Source organism: Podarcis raffonei, chromosome 10, assembly GCF_027172205.1.
Source record: "Podarcis raffonei isolate rPodRaf1 chromosome 10, rPodRaf1.pri, whole genome shotgun sequence".
Lineage (NCBI taxonomy): Eukaryota > Metazoa > Chordata > Lepidosauria > Squamata > Lacertidae > Podarcis > Podarcis raffonei.
In genome coordinates, this window is record NC_070611.1 from 17,914,844 (window position 1) to 17,940,193 (window position 25,350).

Below are 25,350 nucleotides of genomic sequence, written 5' to 3' on the forward strand. Positions count from 1 at the left end.
TCCTGTCTTCCACTGCCTCCCGCAGTTTGGTCAAACTCATGTTTGTAGCTTCGAGAACACTGTCCAACCATCTCGTCCTCTGTCCTCCCCTTCTCCTTGTGCCCTCCATCTTTCCCAACATCAGGGTCTTTTCCAGGGAGTCTTCTCTTCTCATGAGGTGGCCAAAGTATTGGAGTCTCAGCTTCAGGATCTGTCCTTCCAGTGAGCACTCAGACCTGATTTCCTTCAGAATGGATAGGTTTGGTCTTCTTGCAGTCCATGGGATTCTCAAGAGTCTCCTCCAGCACCATAATTCAAAAGCATCAATTCTTTGGCAATCAGCCTACATACATACGTATGTATGTATGTATGTATGTATGTATGTATAAATAAATAAATAAATAAATAAATAAATAAATAATTTGTACCCTGCCCATCTGGCTGGGTTTCCCCAGCTACTCTAGGCGGCTTCCAACAAAATATGAAAAATACAATACAACATCAAACATTAAAAACTTCCCTATAACAGGGCTGCCTTCAGAGGTCTTCTAGATGTCAGAGAGTTGTTTATTTCCTTGACATCTGGCATTCCACAGGGTGGGTGCCACTACCGAGAAGGCCTTCTGCCTGGTTCCCTGTAACATCACATCTTGCAGTGAGGCCCTTGGCACTGGACTTCCATGTCCGGGCTGAACGATGGGGGTGGAGACCCTCCTTCAGGTATACTGGGTCAAGGCTGTTTAGGGCTTTAAAGGTCAGCACCAACACTTTGAATTGTGCTCAGAAACGTACTGAGTAGTGCAATGTGAACAGAAGTGGCTTGTTATGCCAGCTTCCTGGCAGGTGAGTCACAGATGTTTACAGAGAGAGAGGGGGGGGGGAGGAAGGAAGGAATGGAGGAGGCAGGTAGTCAGCACAGTGAAAACAGTGGTGGAGCCAATTCAGCTATCCTGCTTGTGCATTTGCACCATGTATGCATCCTTGCTGCTTCACCTGTCTCCCTCTCAGAAAGCAACAGTGAATAACCTGCTGGGAAGCTAGCCCAGCAGCTCGGCCCCATCCAACAAGTTGCATCTGAATGTGTGTTATGCTGAAAACAAATCCACGTTCACAACTACATCTCCATGTCTAAGTCTGCTTCTGAATATGTATCCACTTTGCTGAACCAAAGTAATGAATGTCACACGGTTGTTGGTTAGGGAGGCTGCAAGGAAGTTATGACAAGCTGTGGGGTTTTTTTGTCCCTCCAGAGGGTTTTCTATGAAACACTTATTCTAGTTTGTCAAGCCATGCCTGAACTTCAGGTGAACTTGCTCCGGTTTGGTGCTGCTGCGGAAATTGTAAAGGATTCATCATCTGGTGCTATCATTTGCCTTGTGCACTAATGGTCAAACATGGGAGAGAATTATATGAAATGAGTCACCCACCACCTGTCTTCTGGAACCACTGAGTTACATTTCTCTATGGTTTCCGTTTCTTATTCCACTTTCACCCTTAATTCTTGGAGGAAATTGTGCAATCCACCTAGCCACACAAGCCTTACAGTTATTTAGGCTTTCTAATGTTTTTAACTGGTGAATTTGCACAAAGGGAAGGAACTATTTAGTAGTTGGTTTTAGCTGCAATGGGAAAATGGAGCAAGGAATTTTTTCTTCTTCTTCAGCAAAATACCCATAGGCAGCCCAACTGTATATATGTCATATAAAGTGATACCTTGCTTCTCAAACCCCTTGATACTCAAAAAACTTGGAACCCAAACACTGCAAATCTGGGAGTAAGTCTTTCGGTTTGCACACTTTTTTCGGAAGCCAAACATGCTCTGTTTTGAGTGCCACACTTCCGTTTTGAGTGTTACGCTGACGTCTGTCTGTCTTTGCTATTTATTTTGCCTTTTTGTGGCTTTTTGTTTTGTTTTTGTGACTGTGTGGAACCCAGTTCAGCTACTGACTGATTGACTGTGTGACTGCAGTACATGGTTTATTTCTTTCATTTTATGGATCGATGGTTTCATTAGATAGTAAAATTCATGGTAAACTGCTGTTTTAGGGGTTGTTTATAAAAGCCTGGAACGGATTAATCCATTTTGCATTACTTTCTATGGGAAAGCATGCCTTGGTTTTGGAATGCTTTGGTTTTGGAACCGACTTCCGGAACGGATTAAGTTTGAGAACCAAGGTACCACTGTTTGTTTCTGGCTGTGTTCGCTATGGTTTAATTCTAGGTCAATGGATTTAGGGCTGCAGCTAAGCATAGCTGAACTGACCCCAGTTCCCTGAGCAGATCTGCTTTGCGCTGGAATGCCAGCAAAGTCAGTGAGAACTGAAATCAGCTTTGGACAGCAATAAGTGGTCTTAAATAACAGCTGGCAGCATTAATGAATATTTGTGTGAGTGGCCACCATTGCATAGTAAAGTTCCACTTTAAATAGATATATAGATCAGAAACGATGCCTCTGTGCACTCCATCCATTTAAAGCACGCCCAAAGAATTCTGGGAATTGTAATTGGTTAAGGGTGATGGGAACTGTATCTGTGTGAGAGGTTAATTACTGTTCCCAGGCTTGTTTGTGGTTGAATGTGCTCTAAATGGATGGTGTGGATGCAGCTAATATCTTTGCTGCCGTGAGAAGTAGAGGTCCTCTCTTTTTCAGTGTGTTTCTCACATTCTCATGATTTTCGTCATCAGTTGTGGCTACTTGATCTTGATAGTGCTTTGTAGCAGAATTTAGAAGCTGACTTTTAGAGGTTAATTTGCCTAAAGTATTCAATAAGCATTATATATATATATGAATTATGGTGCTGGAGGAGACTCTTGAGAGTCCCATGGACTGCAAGAAGATCAAAACTCTCCATTCTGAAGGAAATCAGCCCTGAGTGCTCCCTGGAAGGACAGATCCTGAAGCTGAGGCTCCAGTACTTTGGCCACCTCACGAGAAGAGAAGACTCCCTGGAAAAGCCCCTGATGTTGGGAAAGATTGACGGCACAAGGAGAAGGGGATGACAGAGGACGAGATGGTTGGACAGTGTTCTCGAAGCTACCAGCATGAGTTTGACCAAACTGTGGGGGGCAGTGGAAGACAGGAGTGCCTGGCGTGCTCTGGTCCATGGGGTCACGAAGTCGGACACGACTAAACAACAACAAATTATATATATATATGTGTGTGTGTGTGTGTGTGTGTGTGTATTTCTTATTTACAGACCAGGATTAAGGCTGCAATTCTACACACACATATTTGGAAGATCCATTCAGTAGGTCTCCCCTTCTGAGCATACCTGTGCTGTCAATCTTTATACAGTGGTACCTCGGTTTACGAACTTAATCCATTCAGGAAGTCAGTTCTTAAACTGAAACCATTCTTAAACCAAGGCACGGTTTCCCTAATGAGGCCTCCTGCCTCCAGTGCCCTTCCACCGTTTGGCTTCCGTTCTTAGACTGAGGTAAAGTTCGCAAACCGGGACACTACTTCTGGTTTTGCGGAGTTCTTAAACCAAATAGTTCATAAACAGGGCTGTTCTTAAACTGAGGTACCACTGAATTCTGTAGATGAGGGTTGGGGAACCTGTAGCTCGCCAGATCTTGTGGGACTCCAACATCCATAAGCCTCAACAGCCAGGGATGATGAGAGTTGAAATCTAACCACACCAGGAGGGGCACATGCCCCCCATCCCTGCTGTAGAAGCAAAGAACCAGGAGAAATGGTACAAGGAAGCATCAAAACAACCACTATACAGTGGTACCTCGGGTTAAGTACTTAATTCGTTCTGGAGGTCCATTCTTAACCTGAAACTGTTCTTAATCTGAGGTACCACTTTAGCTAACGGGCCTCCTGCTGCTGCTGTGCCACCGGAGCACGATTTCTGTTCTCATCCTGAAGCAAAGTTCTTAACCCGAGGTACTATTTCTGGGTTAGCAGAGTCTGTAACCTGAAGCGTCTGTAACCTGAAGCGTATGTAACCCGAGGTGTCACTGTATCTCTCATGTTGCTAGGCTGGAAATAAGCTAATGCACCAAAGGACCCAGGCAAATTCAGAAGAGATCTACAAAGCCTCTCCTGTCTCCAGAAAGTTCTCCAGGCAATTGGTTCACCCACTTTACAGGGACAACTTGACTTGTGAAAAGGAAAGCAATGGCAGAAAGGGCAAAGGAGGACCACCCTATGTTGGTTTTCCTTGGAAAGTCTTGAACATTTACCAAGAATTATCCCAGGGACCCCAAGAAAACCTGAATCTGTTGTGATGTGAGCGTGCAGGTGAGGTGGAGAGCGGTGTGACCAAACCTTACCTTTCTTCTCACTAAAGCACTATATAAATTCTAAGTGCTGTTGTTACTGCTTACATATTCCAGAGCTACTTTGAGAAATGTGTTTCTTCCTGCTCCATTGAGGATGTGTATTAACACAATCATTCAATATAAATATGTCTCCTAAGGACGCATTATTGATTGAGGCATATGTTCCTGTTGTAACGGAGCAAGTTTGAGATGTTGTGTTAGGAAAACAAGAGATCTATTGATTCAGCTTCATTACAGGTCCCGAGGTACCTGTGTTAAAAATCCAGGGTAATGATTGGAAATGAGCAGAACCAGGCATCTTAAATTGCTTTAGTGCCAGCTGTGTGACGTAGGAGCCTTTGAAGTCTTCCTTGGGAGCTGGAAGACAAAGAACTGCATTTGCTCACATTGGCATTGAAAGCCAGAAATGACTAGGCCCCAAATATTGGAAAGCCCACCTTCATCCCAAGGGGGCTCCCCTGGTAGTTCTGTTCAGAAACTTTGTCAGGGATGGCAGCACAGGAGAGGACGTTCTCTATAGCAGCCCCTAAAATGTGGAACTCCATCCCCATAGAGGGTGTTTATGTATGCAACAACTGCAGCGAAAATGCTGATAGCCAAGGAATGGAAAGGAGATAAAATTCCAACAAAAGAGGTTGTTGTTGTTGTTTAGTCGTTTAGTCGTGTCCGACTCTTCGTGACCCCATGGACCAGAGCACGCCAGGCACCTCTGTCCTCCACTACCTCCCGCAGTTTGGTCATGTGATCCCCTTCATGGATCACTGCCTTGCCGTGGCGAAGGGGCTTGAAGAACTCAGAGAAGCTATGAACTACGCCAAGCAGGGCACACAAGATGAATAGGTCATAGTGGAGAGTTTTGACCAAACGTGATCCACCTGGAGGAGGAACCGGCAAGCCACTCCAGTATCCTTGCCAAGAAAACTCCATGGACAAAGACAACAGGCATATAAAACAAAAGAGGAGTGGCAGGTTAAACTGAATACACGGAATTGGCAGATATGACGGAAAAGATCAGGGATCGACAGATTCAAAAGTTTAAAAAGGAATGGGAGATTTACAGACAATATTTAAAAGAACATTGTCCCCATATTAAATCTTTAGAATGCTTTGAATAATTCTTGGAAGGACATACGGTAAAAAGAACACAAATAAGATTTAATACAGGTCAAGTTTATTGAAAAATAGAGGCAAGTAATAAGGAAACAAAGAACCCACACTAAGCAGGGTGGAAGTTGGTGGCTGAAATTTTTCTGTGTTTTTGAGTTGTATTGTTTTTGTTTGTTTGTCCCCCCTTCTTTTTATTTGTGAATTATGTTGTGTGCTTTTTGTGTGTATGCCATCTATAAACGAATAAAGATTGAATATTAAATATATATACAGTGGTACCTTGGTTTACAAACAGTCCTGTTTATGAACTATTCGGTTTATGAACTCCGCAAAACCGGAAGTAGTGTTCCGGTTTGTGAACTTTACCTTGGTCTACGAATGGAAGCTGAGCAGTGGAAGGGCACTGGCAGCGGGAGGCCTCATTAGGGAAAGCGCACCATGGTTTAAGAACGGATTTGGTTTAAGAATGGACTTCAGGAATGGATTAAGTTCCGAGGTATCACTGTCACAGAAAGAGGGAGGGGAGGAGATAGATGGCATTGAGGGGGTTGCTATGCAACCAGGAGAAAGGCAGCATTTAGAGGCTCCTTCTTTTCATAGCGGGGGGCGGGTAGGGAGAGTTAACCCACCTTCTCCCGGAACTAGAAGAGCTGGAAGGGTTAAAATGCAACAGCAGTACAAGAGAGGAAGGACTGGACTCCGGCACCCTTTGTGCTGTGAAAGGGGCGGAGACTCAGAGTGACCAACTTGTAGCAATTGCAGCAGGCTCAGAGCCGCTCTCTGGATGTATATTGTAAATAAACTTCCATAAAACTGCCAAAGACTCATTAATTCTTATCAGAGCTTACCTGCCTGCCTGAGATCATTACAGCCCCCATTGATCAGGATGAGCCCCCATTGATCAGGATTGATCAGGATGGTCACTAAATGCCACAGGGTTGACTCACAGCACACTGAAGTAACTGAAGTGAAACATCTAAAGAACATCTTCCTCCACCCTGCATAAGAACATTAAGTCCAGAGTCTGAAATTAACTAAATGAACAACTGACTTTACTACAATTCTGATAGTTAGCGCGCAGCTCCTTAATCTCCTTTCAGGTAGTGTTTGTCACTCCCTACTTACATACTTAATGCCTACTAATGTCCTGTGAATCTCATCCAGCTCCCCCTCCCCCGCTATCTACACCCTTGTGTAAGCATTCTACATCTTCCAAAGTGCCCACGTTTACAGAATGCATGCAAATTAACACACATTAGGGAAATTGCCACATGCTGTTTAATTTATTTCAATTATTGGGTGGAGGAGAATGCAGATTCTTCCCTGAGAAAGTTAAATGCACTCAATTTTCTACAAAAATCAATTTTGGGTTTGTTTGTTTTTTAACTAGGGTGTCTGGGACTGGTGAGATATGTGGGCCGCAATGATGAAATGATCCTTCGAATGATCCCTAAATGTAAAAGACTTTGATCCGCAGAGGGAGTGGTTTCAGAATTACTGACATGAGCTATGTATATTTTATTCCAGTTGCTGACACCAGCTATCAAAGATCAGGAGAAAAACACATTTGGCTCTCCCATGGTTCATGTCAGGGTGAATATTGCAATTTCACAATTCCCCCGGAGACAATTTTAATAGTTGGTAAGGGGAAAAATATATATAATTGCAATATTCTGACTTTTTCAGAATGTATTTGACATCCTTTTGCCTGATGCCATCTCAGCCTGAAATATCCTGCATAAAATGAATAAATGCAGTCAGGACTGGTTATTACATGGACAGTTTTGACACATTTTATTTATTCCTTGGTTTGTTCCTATCACAGATATGAACAAGTGGTTGTGGTGGGGGGGGGTGAAGTGTGGAAATTGATGCAATTAAGTGTTTGATGCAGTTTGAGGAGGTTCTCAAGTGACTTTCATTTCCTGAGAATATTGTGCGAGTGTGTTTTAGAAGTGAAAAAGAAATGGATGGCACTGGGTACTTAGCTAGTCTTTGTGCTAATCTGGTAAATAGCAAATGACAGCTTTTGTGTGTGTGTGTGTGTCTGATGCATGGACACTAACCCAGATTGTTCCCGGCTGGTCAAACATTGATATTCAAGTGGGGAGTACTGAGCCAGTTGAAGGAAACAACATTCTCTTCAAAGGACACAGATTTCAACATAAACCTACAACTCAAAGGGATGGGATGATTTCCCGCTATAACTAATTTAATTCCTCCTCTTCTCTATGAGTGCAACTCCCTTTCTTCAATGGAATCTTCCACTGACAAAATGTGATTAGCTTTGATGAGATTGGCCTTACTGATGGAAAAGGTTGAAGTTGTTGGAAAATTTTCCATTCCACCTTTAGTTACAGACATGGGATTGTTACATGTCACATGTCTGTTTACATTCCAACACTGTTTGCTGGCGTTAGCAGAATGGGGAAAAAAATAAGGATATTTTCCAAGGCTACCCCACTGTGGAAGGCAGAGTCTGCTGCTGATGCTAACACTGAGGTGAGTTCCACTGATACAGTGGAGGAGATGCACCAGATGCGCGGATCGGGAGGAGCTACAAAGGGTGAAATGCCCACCAGATATGCTCAGGAGTTTGCTAACACAGCTGTTGCAGATTTAGCTATGGTTAGCGGCTGGACACAGGTCTTGGAACCCAAAGTCTTGAAAGGGGTACAGGGTTTGTCCTCAAGGGAAGGGAAACCACGCCCAAAGACTGTGAGGGTAGACACTGTTTCCTCAGAGAAGGAAGCAGAACCACGTCCAAAGGCCGTGTGTGCCAACACTGATTCCTCAGAGAGGAACAAGGCTAGGGTTCGAGTCCCAACAAAGCCAAGTGTGAGACTTCCTGATAATCAGAAGGGTTATGATGCCAAGACAGTCAGAAGTGCAAGATGGTAAGGCCCAAGGCCAGTTCAGCTGCAGGTAGTTCCAAGGGTGGAACGGGTGATACAGAGGTATACTGTGTGTATGACATCTGTATGTTTGTTGCAGTTACACTGATGACTGCAACACAGTGCATGAATTGGGGGAGGTTACTGGAGATTCATTCCCAGTGTCTGCAGTCATGGGTTTGTTGTCTATCACATGACGGTGTATGTTTTCATTCCACAGCGTAGGAAGTGATGGAGACAGGATGTTTGTGTTACTTTGTTCCGTGAAATGGGACTATTGTCCTTTGTTCTTTTTCTCTTTGCTGTCTGATGAGAAAGAGGAAGGAGCTAAGTCAGAATGCTCCGAGTGTTTTATATGTAAATAAAGTAGATTAGCCAAAATGCTGAGTTGCTGAGGTCTGTTACGCAAGCTGCGAAGACTCTGTGGATCCCTAAGTGTGCTGATGTCTGTTGGCATCAGTCGCTGTGATGTTCGGGCAGAAGAAAGCTTTTGAAGTTCCCGAACGATCGACCAGGAGGGAGAGAACATGCCTGTCGAGCAGGGTCCTACACGAGAGTAGGACGGCTCCTAAGAGAGATCTGGTGGTGATACCACAATCATTGCCTAGAGCACTTTGCCCCATAACACCATTGATTTCTGGTTTTATTGAAATGCTGAATGGTTCAGTTTTGCCTATGTTTATTTTTATTAGATGGCTCAAATGTATATGTAAAACATAATGTCAAGGATACAACAGACAGCAAATCTAAACGTCAGAGCAAGAGAAATGAGCTTTAAGTTATTGCAGGTTAAGTTATTTTAGAGATTGATACTCCATAGGCTATTAATAAAAGCAAGCAGCTAGCTTTCAACCTAAATGTTGCAAATTATTCGTGGGGGTTGGGGGTGCTTCCTAATAAGGACATCTACCAATCAGTCAAATGAGGCAAGTGGGGTTTGGACAAGATGAAGTACCTTCTAACACCATGATGCAATGATGGGAGCTTCAGGCTCTCAGGCAAAGTGGGCATTGTCTGTTGTTGTTGTTTAGTTGTTTAGTCGAGTCCAACTCTTTGTGACCCCATGGACCAGAGCATGCCAGGCACTCCTGTCTTCCACTGCCTCCCACAGTTTGGTCAAACACATGTTAGTAGCTTTGAGAACACAGTCCAACCATCTCGTCCTCTGTCGTCCCCTTCTCCTTGTGCCCTCCATCTTTCCCGACATCAGGGTCTTTTCCAGGGAGTCTTCTCTTCTCATGAGGTGGCCAAAGTATTGGAGCCTCAGCTTCAGGATCTGTCCTTCCAGTGAGCACTCAGGGCTGATTTCCTTAAGAATGGATAGGTTTGATCTTCTTGCAGGGCATGGGACTCTCAAGGGTCTCCTCCAGCACCATAATTCAAAAGCATCAATTCCTCCGTGATCAGCCTTCTTTATGGTCCAGCTCTCACTTCCATACATCACAACTGGGAAAACCATAGCTTTGTCTAGTTTGCATCAAATCAAAGTGGAGCTCAGAGAAGAAAAGGCTCTTGGGTGGCTCTAATGGGACCCTGCTGGCTGAAGCTTTGTCCTTCTGCTGCAACCAGAGAAGATGCTCTGCAGAGAGCTGGAACAAACCGAAGCTTCATGTAAACTTCCAAGAACTGGAGTGTGCTGGGTTCCGCCTGCTTAAAGGCCCCCTGCTTTATTTTGTAGTCTTTGGCTTTTGTGAGGCTGGGGGGACCGAATCAGTCACCCACTGATTCAGGGTACGATAGCAGGGCTGTATCCTCTGGCCAGGAGGAGCCCAAATAATGTTCTAGTTGTTGTCTTCTCCCCTACTCCTCAAGGACATAGCCTGAGCACTGTCCTCATCACAGCTCTCACTACACACTACAAGTTTTATGTGATGAGTCATGACATATGATATTGTAGTTAACTATAGTAAACCGCAGTTGACCTTTTGGTCTTTTTTCATGGGTTATACAAATAAATGACTTTTTTTAGGTGGATCAATTCACTCCAGCCATCTGAGATTATCCATTTCTTTTTTAGATATGGTTTTAATGGTGCACAGTCAAAATGGAAAACTAGCTGTTGACATGTATCCAAAACCAATTAACAAGAATGTTACCTTGCTTGATGGTAGTTTTAATTCCTTATATCTGAAACACGATATGCTGTTTAGTCAGTTCTCCCTCTTAATAGAAATGGTAGCTTTGACGAAAATGTTGATATTCTACATCCTTTGCAGATTCCCTTCAAATAGGCTGTAACCTTGGTGAGGTGATGCGGGTAGTCACAAATGACATTTATCGCCAGCATTCATACGTAATGCCAAGCCATGGTTTATTTTAACCATGGCTTGTTCCTCCAAAGTTTGGTTTGTTTCCTATCTGTTCTTGTTTTGTGCTTTGTAGTTTGGCAGGTGTCTGGGGTGGCTGAAAAAAATCATGGTTAAGCAAGGATTTTGAAGTTTGTCATACTGCCAGCAATACAAACCATGGTTTGAAAACCTGCAGCAAAACTGGGCTTCACATCATGGTTTGTTAGTGGAAAATAAACCATGATTAGTCTGCTGGGCTGGGTTCATAAGTTGAAACAAATGATAGTTAAACGAAGCACATCATGGCTTAGCATTGTGTTTGAACCAGGCCGTAGTAAATCTAGGTAATAATTGTTGCATAACCCCAAGCAATTGCAGAAGTAAAAAAATGTTATTTGTTTTGACTATACCCCCTTGATGAATGGTCTTAGGAAAGTAATATATCATTACGAACGTATTCTAGATACAATGCCAGGTTGTTCTAGGCTTCCAATTCGTTGGTTTATATAAAAGAGGAAGCATGAAAATTGAATTGGTTCATTTGGATTTTGTTAGAATTACAGATGGCCCAGTTTTACATGGACATTTCAAATGCCACAATTGTTGTTTCTAAAAAGCATTTGAAACCAAAATGCTTACAAATTCTCATGATGGTAGGAAGCATATTTTACAATTGCTCTGGTGGGAATGTGGCTTGCTTGATAATATGCAAATACAATATGTTTTATCTGAACAAAACACAGCATGCACTTAAAATTCACATTTTGGAAGACAAAAGTAAAATGAGAAGTTTAGTTTCAGAAGCCCGTGGACTTTAATACATTGTGAAGTAGAAACTAAAGTTTGGATAGATTTTGAGCACTGGAACCAGGGCTTTTTTTTCAGCTGGAACTCTGACAAAACTCAATTCCGGCACCGACCAGTTGGGCGCCATTACCATTATAAGAAACAAGGGAGGCATTCATGGTGAGTTCCGACCCGTGGGGTGCAATTGGTGGACTGGGGGACTAGGCTAGTCTCCTAAATGTTCCCCTGGCACCTCCTTCCCAAAGCCTGGCTTAGGGAGGGACGTGTGATGCTCACATGCGCGACGGCAGGATGTTACGCACGTAACATCAGCTCCCCCAATTGCCCTCTCAAGCTGGCACCTCTGGCCTTAACTGTTCCCTTACGGAAAATTTCACCACACACCACTGGTTCCGGCACCTCTTTTTCTAGAAAAGTAGCACTGATTGGAACCAATATGAGCACACTCATTTAAGAGTCTAGACTTGGATAACTCGTTACTGCCATGCGAAGTCTTAGAGAACTTTTACATTAAACACCATGCAACCTCCAAGTTTCAAGAATAGGCTTGGTTGTAATGCTTTCTTGAAAGGAGCTATTATGGGTAAAAGTTTTTTACTGTATGTTTGGGTCACCTGTGGCCCCCAAGATGCTGTGGGACTACAACTCCGGCCAATCCTGCTGGCAGTGGATGATGGGAGTTGGAGTCCAACAGTATTCCGGGGGGGGGGCAGAGAGCACGGATTCCCCATTCAGCCACTCTTCATTCATTTATGCATTTTTCGATGCATTCTTAGGTTGGAGAACTGTACTGCAAGATTTGGAAACAGTATGAATTTCAGAGGAGAGCTGCATTTTTCAGTTCGCAAGGTGGGATGTGCAAATTTGGCGGGTTTCCATTAAAATGTGAGCTGGATGAATTCATCCTCCCCCCCTAGCTGGGAAAACTCTTCCCTCCTTCCCTTATCTGACAGCTTAAAGAGGTAACATGGGAGCTGCTACTGGGTAGACTGATACAATGCATTCTAATAGATACTTGAATTCCAACTATTATAAGACCCAGGCAAGTAATTAATAAAAGGTTACCATGAATCTGAATAAAAAGAATATGCAGACCTTCCTGTCTGGATAAGATGTCTCAGGAACTTGGTGCAAAAAACATTGCTCCAGGAGGAGGCAAATCTCATAATGACCTCAATATGTAGGTTTAATTATACACAAGGAAATATAGTTTAAATGTCCGCAATGCATAATAGTGACTTATTCATCTCTTGCAGGTAATCCTGGGTAGGCAGTTCAGTGAATGGAATGAGATTAGTGCCACATCGCCCTGTTTTTATGCTCCCACGCTGCACACTGTGTTCATCTGTTAGCTTGAATGCTAAGAAGTATGTTTAAAGCCAACCAGCCTTTTTGTTAGCTTCCGACTGTTGTGACATCTGTGCATATAAAGCCAGCATTTCAATCTTCTCTTAGCAATTTCGTGTTAATCGTTGCTTCACTGTATTGCAGGCAAATTAAGTCCCTTTAAAGGATAGGTATTATTATAATTGTGTGGGGTTTTTTTTTTATAAAAAAGTGAAAAGCTTTGAATCAGCAGTCATGTGGATTTGTAAAGATTTGGAGGAATGCATGTATTTGTAACAATGTAGTTACAAATTAATCCATTTCCCCCTGCGACTGGATCTCATTTGGAAATTTAGCATTAAATAGGGCAGCCTTCTCATGGACTACATCTCCCATCAGCCAAAACCACCATGGCCAAGAATCAGAGATGATGGGAGCTGTTGTCTAAAACACCTGGAGGGCAACAAGTTGAAGCAGGCTGATTACTGCATTTGTGTCTGAACCATTTTATTTTATATACAGTGGTACCTCTGGATTCGAACAGGATCCATTCCGGAGCCCCGTTCGCATCCTGAAGTGATCGCAACCCTGTGTCTGCGCATCTGCGTCTGCACGTGCCGCGATTTGCCACTTCTGCACATGCGCATGACGTTATTTTGAGCATCTGTGCATGCACGAGTGGCGAAACCCGGAAATAACACGCTCTGTTACTTCCGGGTCGCCACAGAGCGCAACCCGAAAATGCTTAACCTGAAGCTACTTCAACCTGAGGCATGACTGTAATAATAATAATAATAAATTTTATTTATATCCCGCCCTCCCCAGCCGAAGCTGGGCTCAGGGCGGCTAACAACAATAAAACAATACAGTTGTGGCGGCACTGTGTCATTTTATTTGTGGAAGTCAATATGACCAGCTTGTTACGATTCTTATCAATTGCACTTCTATTTAGAATGTTGAGGAATTCAAGCAGGACACAGATTTTTGCACATTTAATTCAATTGAGTGTAATAATGGTAGCAAAATCCTGCAAAAACCACCGGGAGGTTCTGCAACCACCCATGGCGAAAAACTTCAGTGGGAAATAGAAGTGTGTAGTCATCTCTGAAGTGCAAAGAGATGGATCTGCTCTGCTCCTTATCATTTCTAGGTGGAAGAATAGAATAATAGAATCATAGTATTGTAGAGTTGGCAGGGACTATGAGGGTCATCTAGTCCAACCCCTGCAATGCAGGAATCTTTTGCCTAACATGGGGATTGAACCCATAACCCTGAGATTAAGAGTCTCATGCTCTACCAGCTGAGCCACATTAGAGCAATAGTAGAGAGCTTACTGCAGGAGACGATATTAAATTAACAAAGCCTTAACATTTTTCTCTCCCTTGGGAAGTAGCATACAAGGACTCTGTGACATGATTATTCTGAGCCAGTTTCCTTCAATCTCTTGCTACTCCTGAATGTGGACTCTATGATCCGGGTGACCAGGAAAAAGTAGATGTATGCAAGAGGATACACAGAATAACACAGTCTTTTGCAGTGGGCAGTACCATTTTGTATCACCCAGCTGAGAAAATAAGGAGGTTAGCTGCAGTAATGGTTGCAGATACACAGTCAGGGGTCTTGCTTGACTCACTTGCTGGAAAGGCCTACTTCGGTATTCCACAGCAGGAATACAATACCTGGCACTGGATTTTTAAGGTAGCAATATGCTTTATAGCAGGAGTGGATTCACAAGTGGCCGGCAAAGGCTGCTAAAAATGGCAGGAAAAAGGGATCAGGAACTGAAAGGATTAATTTAGGTCCATTGAGGTTGAAGTCACTAGCTATTTTTAGCCTAGAGTAGAGAAGGGGTGTAAGGGGTGTTATAGGAGGGGTAGTACCTCTGGTTTAAATCACACTGTGCTCCACCTTTGGTCCTCTCTCACCTGTGGCCCCTAGAAGCTGTCAGCATGCGACAGCAGCCACATCCTGGGAAACAGCTTTGACTGGCCAGCTAAACCAGTTTGAGGGTAGCTGATGGGTCTCGAACCCTCGGTGAGTTAGGGGCTTCCCTTGCATGCAAAGACAGGCTCTAGCAGATCAAGCTAATGATACAAGTAGTGGGTCCAATGGTCAAGAAGGTGGTTTCTGTACATACTGTAGAAGGAAGTGAGAGGCAGATGCGGCTCATCAACCTGGGAAGGGAGACCATCTAGGAGATGGAAAACTCTGGTCCTAAACCTCCACTCATTCACGAGAAAGGCTTTGGGGGTAAACTCCAAGGAAAAATCCATACTGCTGCCTGTGTGAGACATCTTTGGGAGAAATAAAATCTACCTAAATCTGGAGTGGAGCCAATTGGATGATACCTTGTATGCCTCCTTCCAGCAATTCCTGCAGCTACGCTGGTGTCAAACATACTGCTCTGCTTTCCTTTGGACCACATCAGTGAGGCTGAGAGGCAGGTTTTGTTGTCTGGGCAGCCCAGGACCTCCATACACATAGCCCAGGCTTGCACCCCAGAGAGGTCACTTTGGTGCTGCTCATGTAGCAAAAACAATGCAGGAGGCAGCAGTTACAAGTTAGCTCTCTCTGCAGCCACAGCAGGCGCTGTGATTCTCCCTGGAGGCACTCTCCATTGTCTCTTGAGTTAGGTTGATGCCAACAACAAAAAAAGAGCAGAGAAGACCATGGGGATATCATGATATTATTCAAAAACCTGAAAACTGTTACATGGAACACGACAAAGGCTTGTCTGCTATCCCAGAAGGCAGGACCAAGGTAGGTTTCAGTTGAACATTAGGAGAAACATCTTAATTGTAAGAGCCGGTGGTAGCTGGTGCCCATTGGGACTGGTAGACCAGCAGACAGGGAGCTCTACGGTATCTGGTGCCAGAGCCAATGAAAGGCTAGTTTAGTTTCCATCCTCTTCCCTGCTGAGTTTTACGAGGGCAGCACTGAGATGGAAGAAGAGGAAGCTGATGGCCAGGGCCATTCCCTTGACTGGTTTTAAGCAAGAAGGCAGGCACATAGGGGATGACTGAGGGCAGACTGAGGTTGGTGGGACAGAGCTCTGTTTGCTCTTATGGACCATTTGCCACTGGTAAGAGCAGATCAATCAAAGACCAAGTATGTACAAGGGTGATGGCCTCTCACTCTTACTGAAGGTCTTCAAGCAAAGGCTGAACAGCCATCTGTTGAATATCTGCTGGGGTAGCTCAGCTGGTAGAGCATGAGACTCTTGATCACAGGGTTGTGAGTTAAAGCCCCATGCGTTGGGCAAAAGATTCTTGCATTGCAGGGGGTTGGACTAGATGACCCTCATGGTCTCTTCTAATTCTATGATTCCTCTAACTCTCGTATTCCTTTATCAAGCAGGGGGGTTGGACCACCTGAACCTTTCCGTCTCTATGACTCTAAGATTTAAGGATGATAACAACAACAAATAGGGCTGCAAAGAATGTGCAGAGACGAACAAGGAATGGGCATGCGGATTAGGAAGCAGAAAACAGCTATTCCCTCTTCTGGGAGAAACTTTCTTTGAAAAAATATGCATCCAAAAATGGCAGAAAGACAATTCTGTACTCCCTGTGGACTCTCCTAATGCTACAGTGAGGGAAGACTATTCGAAGTCATTGCTGCCTTTTCTTAGCTCTGTGCCAAAACGGTGAAGAAATTCTCATGTGTTGGATGCAGGGTTTTGTTGTTGCACTTAGCTTATTTTCATCTGGCCAGGGAGTTTTTGTGAGGAACTGTTCTTCAGTTTTACAAATCACCTCTCCAGTACTCTGCAGGCTTCCTGGGTGCTTGCTTTTCCTGAAATCTCCATGGCATCCTCAGCCGGGCTTCCGTGTAAGCAGAGGAAGGATGGGAAATTATGTACTGTGCACCTGACAGCTGTTCATTGCTGTTGTTTCAAGTGAAGTTCTTCTTTACTTCTAATGAAACCAGTGTTTATTATTATTATTATTTTTTAAAAAGGGTAGAAAAAAGGACTTCCCCTGAACACGAAATCAGTGAGTGAAATTGGCATTCAGTAACGAGTGTCCCTGGTTTCATGTACTTTGGTTAAAGCTCTATGTGAGACTCTGACTGCATGTACACCATATATTTAAGGCACATAGAATCTGGGGAAGCATAGTTTGTTGTTGGTGCTCTGTGATGGGCAAACTACAGTTCTCAAGATTCTAAACGACTGAATGTGACGTTAACATATGAGAGTGCTGGAGTTGAAATAGTTAAACAGGTTACCCAATCAGAACCCAGGGGAGTGGAGTCAGAGGGACTATAAAACCATCTCTAGGAGGGGCGAAGGGGGGAGTTTGTTGGGAGTTGGGTGGTAGGTTGGAGTGGGAGTGAATTGGGATAGAGTCTGTGGGTAGGTTGAGTTAGTATAGCGAAATAAGCTGAGTCAGGAACAGTTAGGAGCTAGGAAGACAAGTAAATATCTGAGAGGTGGTTTAGTGAGTGAGAGCAGGTAGTGGAAGTTATAGGTCTGGATAGGCACCCCATGATTGTAATTGACTGATACCGTTTATGAAACCACACGCTTGTTAAACTGCAATAAATCCCTGCAATGGGGTGAGCTCCCGTTGCTCGGTCCCTGCTCCTACCAACCCAGCACTTCGAAAGCACGCCAAAAAGTGCAAGTAGATAAACAGGCCTTTCCATGCACTGCTCTGGTTTCAGTGTTCTGTTGCACCAGAATCGGCTTAGTCATTGTTATGTACTGAGTTGAATAGGATCCAAACTGCAGCAGTCTGATTGGTCCTAGAACAATAGGATCCAAAAGGCAGCAGTCTGATTGGTCCTAGAACAATAGGATTCAGAATGCAGCAGTCTGATTGGTCCTAGAACAATGCAGCAGCATGATTGGTTGGCAGGAACTACCCAATCATGCTCCAGATAGAAGTGAATCCACAACCTGATTGGCTTACAGTAGAATTCCGGAATTAGCCAATCATGTGCAGCCCATTGTGTAAATAATGTATATAAAGCAGATACTTTGAGGGGACATTCATTCATTCCTCCTCACCACTATGAGCTGAATAAAGAGCATGAAATCACTTCACGACTCTGAGTATATTTCACTGGCGACGAGGATGGGATCCCGCTGAGCTGACTGCCACACACAGCACCGCAGCACCGCCACCTGCCGCACCGCTGCCTCGCACCGTGTATCCAGGCTTCAGCTCCGGGACACAAGGAACTCAGAATGGCAACCGACAACAGCTTCTCGCCATTCAACCCAGCATCTGGAGACTGGGAAGCGTACGCCTCCCGTTTCACCTTCCTCCTAGAAGCCAAAGGGGTCACCGACGAAGAAGACGCCAAGAAGAGGGCGATATTCTTCAGCGTCTGCGGAGAGGAGACGTTTGAAATCGCCCGGGCTCTCCTTGCGCCTGAAGACGTCGCTACTGTTCCATACAAAACAATAATGGAACAGCTGAAGGGGCACTTTTCGCCGCAGCCCTCAGTGGTGGCTCGTCGAAATGCCTTCTACGCAAAGCGGCAAGCCCCTGGGGAAACCATAACTGGGTTTGTGACCTCTCTCCGCCAAGCCGCCCGGTTCTGCAACTTCTCAGAGCTGGAGAACATGCTTCGTGACCGCCTCGTCGGTGGCCTGAAGGATGAGAAGCTGCAACGACGCCTCTACGCTAAGAAGGACCTAACGTTCCAGGTCGCTCTGGAGGAGGCCCTGGCAACGGAAGCTGCCGAGAGGTCGACGCAAGAGGCACGGCCGAGCCAGCTGTCCCAACCGAGGGTCCACCACGAAGACCTCACCGACGACTCAGGATCCGACAGGGAGGAGGTGCACCGAGTACAGCAGCGCACTCAAGCAGCCCACATACCACAGCTGCCTCGACGAGAAGGAGGGAGCTGCGCAAGCTGTGGAGAAAGTCACGAGAGGAGGACCTGCCGTTTCCGCAACGCAGAGTGCAGGCAGTGCAGAAAATTGGGACACATCGCCCGGGTGTGTCGGGCTCGGCCCACCCGACGCCAGGCATCAGATGACCAATCCAAGAGCCCCAGGTCCCGGGGCCCAACGCACCAAGGCAACTCGACAGAGCTCACGGAATTCCAGGTATACCAGTTGCCCCACCCCAACGTAGAGAAAATTTATGTTGACGTACAGATAGAGGGGGCCCCATGCCGCATGGAGCTTGACACGGGTTCAACTCTATCCATAATCTCGGCAAGGACCTTAAGGAAACTGTGTCCTACTGGGGGTCCCAAACTCAGGCCGGCCCCATTCACCCTCCGGGACTTCCAAAAACGTAAGGTCCCCACAATGGGGGTGGGGACCTTCAGGGTACAATACCGAGGGCGGACGCGGCAACTGGACTTGCTTGTGGTCAAGGGCCCCTACATTAGCTTACTGGGATTGGCATGGTTTGGACCACTGGGGCTAGCCGTCACCGGGGTGAACCACACTAGCTTACAAGTGGACGTGGACGCAATATGCAAGGAATTTCCGGGGGTTTTCGATGGGAAATTGGGACAGTATACGGGCCCCCCCATTGCTCTACAGCTTGACCCCGCAGTACGACCGGTCAGGCTCAAGGCCCGCCGGGTCCCGTTCGCCCTGAAACCCCGTATAGACGAGGAATTGGACCGGCTCGTGGAGCAAGGAGTGCTGGAGCCGGTGCCTAATGCCCCCTGGGAAACCCCAATCGTCACGCCCGTCAAGCCTAATGGTTCAGTCCGCATCTGCGCAGACTACAAATGTACCATAAACAAGGCCCTCACGGCCCATGCATACCCAGTGCCAGTGGTCAGCCATGTTCTTGCCACCCTGGCTGGGTCGAAAATTTTTGGCAAGCTGGACTTGGCCCAAGCATATCAACAGCTGCCAGTAGATGAGGCCACAGCAGAGGCACAGACGATTGTGACGCACAGAGGAGCATTCAGGGTAAAGCGGCTGCAATTCGGTGTCAGCGTGGCACCAGGCATATTCCAGAATCTAATGGACTCTCTACTTAAAGGGATTCCTGGCGTCACCCCCTTCTTCGATGATGTGTTGATTGCCGGGCCCACACCAGAGGAGTTTGAGGACCGCCTCCGCACCGTTCTGCACCGTTTCCAGACGGCGGGTCTCAAGGTGAAGCGGGAAAAATGTCTACTAGGAGTGCCTCAGGTGGACTTTCTGGGATTTATGGTGGACGCAGAAGGGGTCCACCCGACTGGGGACAAGGTACGGGCCATTTGTGATGCCCCAGCGCCCAAGAACAAGACTGAACTTCAGGCCTTCTTGGGACTATTGAACTTTTACCATTCCTTCCTTCCCCACAAGGCGGCGGTAGCAGAGCCCCTACACAGACTCCTGGACAAGCGGGCCCCTTGGGTGTGGGGCCAGCGCCAGGAGGCCGCATTCCAGGCAGTCAAGGACTTGCTTGTCTCAAACTCGGTCTTGGCACACTTCGACGAGAGGCTGCCGGTGGTGCTAGCATGCGATGCCTCGCCCTATGGAATTGGCGCTGTCCTGGGACACCAACTCCCAGATGGAAGAGAGGTACCGGTGGCATACTTTTCCCAGACACTCAACGCAACCGAGCGGAACTACTCGCAAATCGACAAGGAGGGTCTGGCAATCGTGAAGGGAGTAAAAAAATTCCATGATTTCTTGTACGGGCGGCCCTTCACCGTGGTGACTGACCACAAGCCGTTGCTTGGCTTATTTGCCCCTGAAAAGCAGACCCCCCAAGTGCTGTCTCCTCGCGTCCTCAGGTGGTCAATTTTCCTTGCCAGCTACCAGTATGCACTGATTCACCGTCCGGGGAAGGCGATGGGCCATGCGGATGCCCTCAGCAGGCTACCACTACCGGAAACAGGCCCCGACCCAGCACCTGCACAAGAGGTTATGAGCCTGGAGCTGCTTCCCGACCGCCCCATTCAGGCACAAGAAGTTGCACACCATTCCAAGAAAGATAGGGTCATCTCCCGGGTCCTGGACTGGGTGTGGAGGGGATGGCCCAGCAGCAGCCCCGGGCCAGAATTCGCCGGCTACACAACCCGCAAACATGAACTGTCGGCCCACAAGGGGTGCCTGTTATGGGGAAGCAGGGTCATTGTTCCCCAGCCCCTCCGCAAAAGGGTCCTCACAGCCCTACACGAGACACACCCAGGGGTAGTAAGAATGAAGGCCCTTGCCAGGAGTTATGTGTGGTGGCCGGGGATCGACGGAGAGATAGAGGCCTGGGTCAAACACTGCCAGGCCTGCCAAGAATCCCGCCCAGATCCCCCAAGGGCCCCAGTCCAGTCCTGGGAGTCCGCCCGAGCACCATGGTCACGCCTGCATGTGGACTTCGCTGGCCCCTTTCAGGGGAAAACATTCTTCATAGTGGTGGACTCCTACACCAAATGGCTGGAAGTCGCACTGGTACCGTCCACTTCTACGTCCGCAGCCATCCGGGTACTACGCAGGCTGTTTGCAACCCACGGGCTCCCTGACACTCTCGTCTCAGACAACGGGACTGCATTTACGTCAGGAGAATTCCAAACCTTCACAGCGCAGAACGCCATCCGCCACATCCGTTCGGCGCCATTCCATCCTGCCACCAATGGCCAAGCAGAACGCATGGTGCGGACCACCAAGGACACCCTTCGCCGCATGACGCAAGGGGATTGGGAGTACCGCCTTGCCACATTCCTTCTAGCACAGCACAGCACCCCCAGCTCAACGACTGGCCGGAGCCCCGCTGAACTACTAATGGGTCGGCGCCTTGCAATCAGATTGGACCGCATTCACCCCGATAGAGCTCAGGATGAGGTAGTGGTGGGGGAAGGCAGGAACCCCCGGACCTTCGAGGCCCAGGACCCAGTGTACGCAAAGAATTTTGGGGCAGGCCCAGCATGGGTACCCGCCACAGTCACCAGGGTCACTGGCCCCGTGTCGTATGAGGTGCTAACAGATGGGGGGCAATGCTGGCGCCGCCACTGCGACCAGATACGGCGACGATTCCCGGGAGAAAACCAGGAGGAGGAAAGGTCAGAGGAGTCCCAAGGGAACAGAGGGGCAGTGAGGCCCATAGAGCACGAGGGGCCAGCAGGAGAGGCAGAATCAGTAAATACAGAGAGGACCTGCGAGGCCGAAAGGACACCGGAACCAGAACCACGACTGAGCGAGCCGGTTGCGCCAGACCAAATAGCCCCATCACAGCCAGCATCCTTGGAACACGAGCCAGAACCTGGACCCCGGACCAGGGAACACCCCAGGCCGCAACGCACACGTAGGCCGCCAGCGTACCTCGAGGACTATGAATGCGACCTCCCGGGCAGGACTGGAACTTAGAGGGGAGGGGTGTTATGTACTGAGTTGAATAGGATCCAAACTGCAGCAGTCTGATTGGTCCTAGAACAATAGGATCCAAAAGGCAGCAGTCTGATTGGTCCTAGAACAATAGGATTCAGAATGCAGCAGTCTGATTGGTCCTAGAACAATGCAGCAGCATGATTGGTTGGCAGGAACTACCCAATCATGCTCCAGATAGAAGTGAATCCACAACCTGATTGGCTTACAGTAGAATTCCGGAATTAGCCAATCATGTGCAGCCCATTGTGTAAATAATGTATATAAAGCAGATACTTTGAGGGGACATTCATTCATTCCTCCTCACCACTATGAGCTGAATAAAGAGCATGAAATCACTTCACGACTCTGAGTATATTTCAGTCATGCTGGCCACATGACCTGGAAAAACTGTCTGCGGACAAATGCCAGCTCCCTCGGCCTGTAGAGCGGGATGAGCGCCACAACCCCAGAGTCGTCTGTGACTGGACTTAACTGTCAGAGGTCCCTTACCTTTACCTTTTTAATGTTCTTTAAATGTGCCCAGTATGGGGGATGATCACATTTAAAGAAACAGCTCAAAGTCAAATGGCGGGTTATGAAATAGGTGCTGGTGTTCAAACTGAAAATTTAGAATGTATGCACCAGATTTCATTCCAATATGTGCTTGTGCACTGGTAGAGGCAATCCAGTGCTCCTGCCATTTCAATTGCACCTTGCTGCCCTCTCCAATTCCCCTCTCTTTGCCAGGAAGTGACATCAACCCACTTGCTGAGAAACTAGTATGGCGGCTGTGCCTTACCTGGTGGGCTGCTTCAGCTGTCAACTTTCAACCAATTAAGGAAGAAGCTTACAAACTGATCCTAAAAGGCCAAGTTAAATGGAAAGACTATTTTATTCAAGCGGTGAAGTCAGGTGTGTTTTTGAACCTTTGAACACACATGCAGAGACTGAGGAAGATTCCAAGTCCAGGCAAAGCAAGTGATGTCACGAAATCTGAGTTTCCACACAATAAGTAGAAACAGAATTTTAATGGTTCAAGAAATCCCTTAGGCTGTCTGATCATCTTTGCTCTCCTTTTGATCTGCTGATTGGGAGAGCTCTAAAACTATAAAGGAAGAGTCCAAAAGCCCTTCACAAACTCAACTTTCCACTCTCTTTTTCTCCACTCTTCCCATGAATATCATTCATTTGATCTTCAGCGCCTTCATCTTCCACTGCAGAATGTGGACCTTGCCTGGATTTAAAATATTTAGATAAAAGTTGCTTACAGATGGTGGGAAATTTAATGTGCAGCTGTTTTAATGCAGTGAGTTTGGTTTGGTTTATTTAATAATTTTTTTAAAAAAAAGAGAGAGAAGGAAGAAGCTGGATTTAAAAGTGATGGAAGTATTATAGCACAGCTCCCTTGTTGGGAAAAGGCAACTGTTAAACATTTATCAGTTGGCTGCCTTGTGGAGAAAAACCGTGCCGACAGCCCAAGCTGTCGTTAGGTGCAGCCTCATTTTCCCAGACTTCCAAAGCTGTGCACAGTGTGACAAGATGAGTGTTAAATGCAAAATATTGCATAATGCATACAGTGCCTTTTAATGTCTTTCTGCCATAAAGTGTAGCATTGCAGGGCATGGAGCGGAATGTTTCTTCTGTTTTGTTCCATTCACCCCACATCTTAACATGAGATTCCAAATTCTGCAATCAAAGATTACATTCCTTTGCAACAGCTCTCATTAAAAAGCACTTTTTAATGAGTCTTTCACATGCCCTTACCCTATTAAAAAGAAGAAGAAGCAACACTGAATTTCTAGTACCCCACAGTGTGCAATATCTCTTTTTTAAAAAAATCTACTATATTTACACAGGTACATTGACACAAGAGAGGATGCAAACTAGCATACTGTGATAGAGAACGGTCACTTATTGGATTAGAGAAGTGTCTGCTCATTAGCACTTAAGAGCTGATTGGAGTAAAACACAGCTGCTGACAAGCATCTCTGAGAGGTGTGGGTTACTGCAGAAGAATGATCTTCTGTAAGTTCAGAAGCTTCCACATTTTAGCACCCAATTAGGCTCAAAATTGTTTATCCATCTAGCCAAACATCCATCCATCCTTCCATCCATGACATTCATATCCCACCTTTCCTTCAAAGATCTCAAGATCCCCCTGTTTTGTCCTCATAACAATCCTGTGCTAGGTTCATGGAATCATAGATTTGTAGAGTTTGAAGGTACCCCGATGGTCATTAAGTCCAACTCCCTGAAATCCAGGAATTTCCACAAGTGGTCTCCCATCCAATTTGAAACCATACCGGACCCTGCTTAGCTTTGCTAAGGCCACAGATTGTTGGGTTTGGATGACATGGCTGTGGTTAAAACATAGCTGTCAACGTTTCCCTTTTTTAAAGGGAAATTCCCTTATTCCTAATAGGATTCCTCGCAAGAAAAGGGAAAAGTTGACAGCTATGGGTTAAAATGGAAGAGGAGGAGGAGGAAAGCGAAATGCGGAAGCCGGGGAAAGGCTAGGCTTCATATTGTAATGCTAAACCACGGCTTAGCATTATCGCTAAACTAGCCTAATATGCCTCTCTGTGCTTTCTCTTCTTTGTGCAGTATGATAATAAAAATGTTCTGAGCAGGTGAACACTGAAGAGCAAGTGATATCTTATTCTGTGATGCACATGCGTTGCAAAATCATTTTGTGGCGGGTTCCTGCACAAAACTTGGGTTCAGGGTTTGGTGGAAATGAAACACCAAACTGTTCCTTGATAAGCAAGGAGTTAAGTTACAGCAGTCTCCACAGGAGGAAGCTCACATGTGCTTCCAGTTGCTTCTGAATGTCATTTTGGAACATTAGGAATACAGTGGTACCTCTGGTTAAGAACTTAATTCGTTCTGGAGGTCCGTTCTTAACCTGAAACTGTTCTTAACCCAAGACACCACTTTAGCTAATGGGGCCTCCCACTGCCGCTGCACTGCCACCACGCGATTTCTGTTCTCATCCTGAAGCAAAGTTCTTAACCCAAGGTACTATTTCTGGGTTAGTGGAGTCTGTAACCTGAAGCGTCTGTAACCCGAGGTACCACTGTACACCCCATGAACCTGGATTATGATACCAGGAATGAAAAGTATTGTTTTTCCTTTGGATAAACAGCATTGGACAGAGCAATCCAAGCACCCTTTGAACCAGACTAGAGTCGGGAGATTGGGCTGAGATGTCCCTCTGTCCACCCCTACCAGGCTCTGTCAGTCTCCCTCTAGCTGCTGGGTGCAGAGTGATGCCAGTGTCACTCTACTGGCACATCCCCTTCTGCCCATGGAATGCAGGTAATTCTGGAGTCATGACCCTCTGGCATCACCTGAGGCATCTGACCACCAGATCTGGCCTGGTACAGCG

At 46.3% G+C, this 25,350-nt stretch overlaps 1 protein-coding gene and 1 non-coding gene across 4 annotated transcripts in view; one reads left to right on the top strand and one right to left on the bottom strand.

Annotated features, from left to right (window-relative positions):
* Positions 1–25,350, top strand: part of GRM8 (glutamate metabotropic receptor 8) — a 561,423-nt gene that overhangs the window by 99,292 nt on the left and 436,781 nt on the right. The gene's annotated exons all lie outside the window — the stretch shown is intronic.
* Positions 13,934–14,008, bottom strand: TRNAK-CUU (transfer RNA lysine (anticodon CUU)). Its single transcript has one exon. It is a non-coding gene; the product is annotated as a tRNA-Lys (tRNA).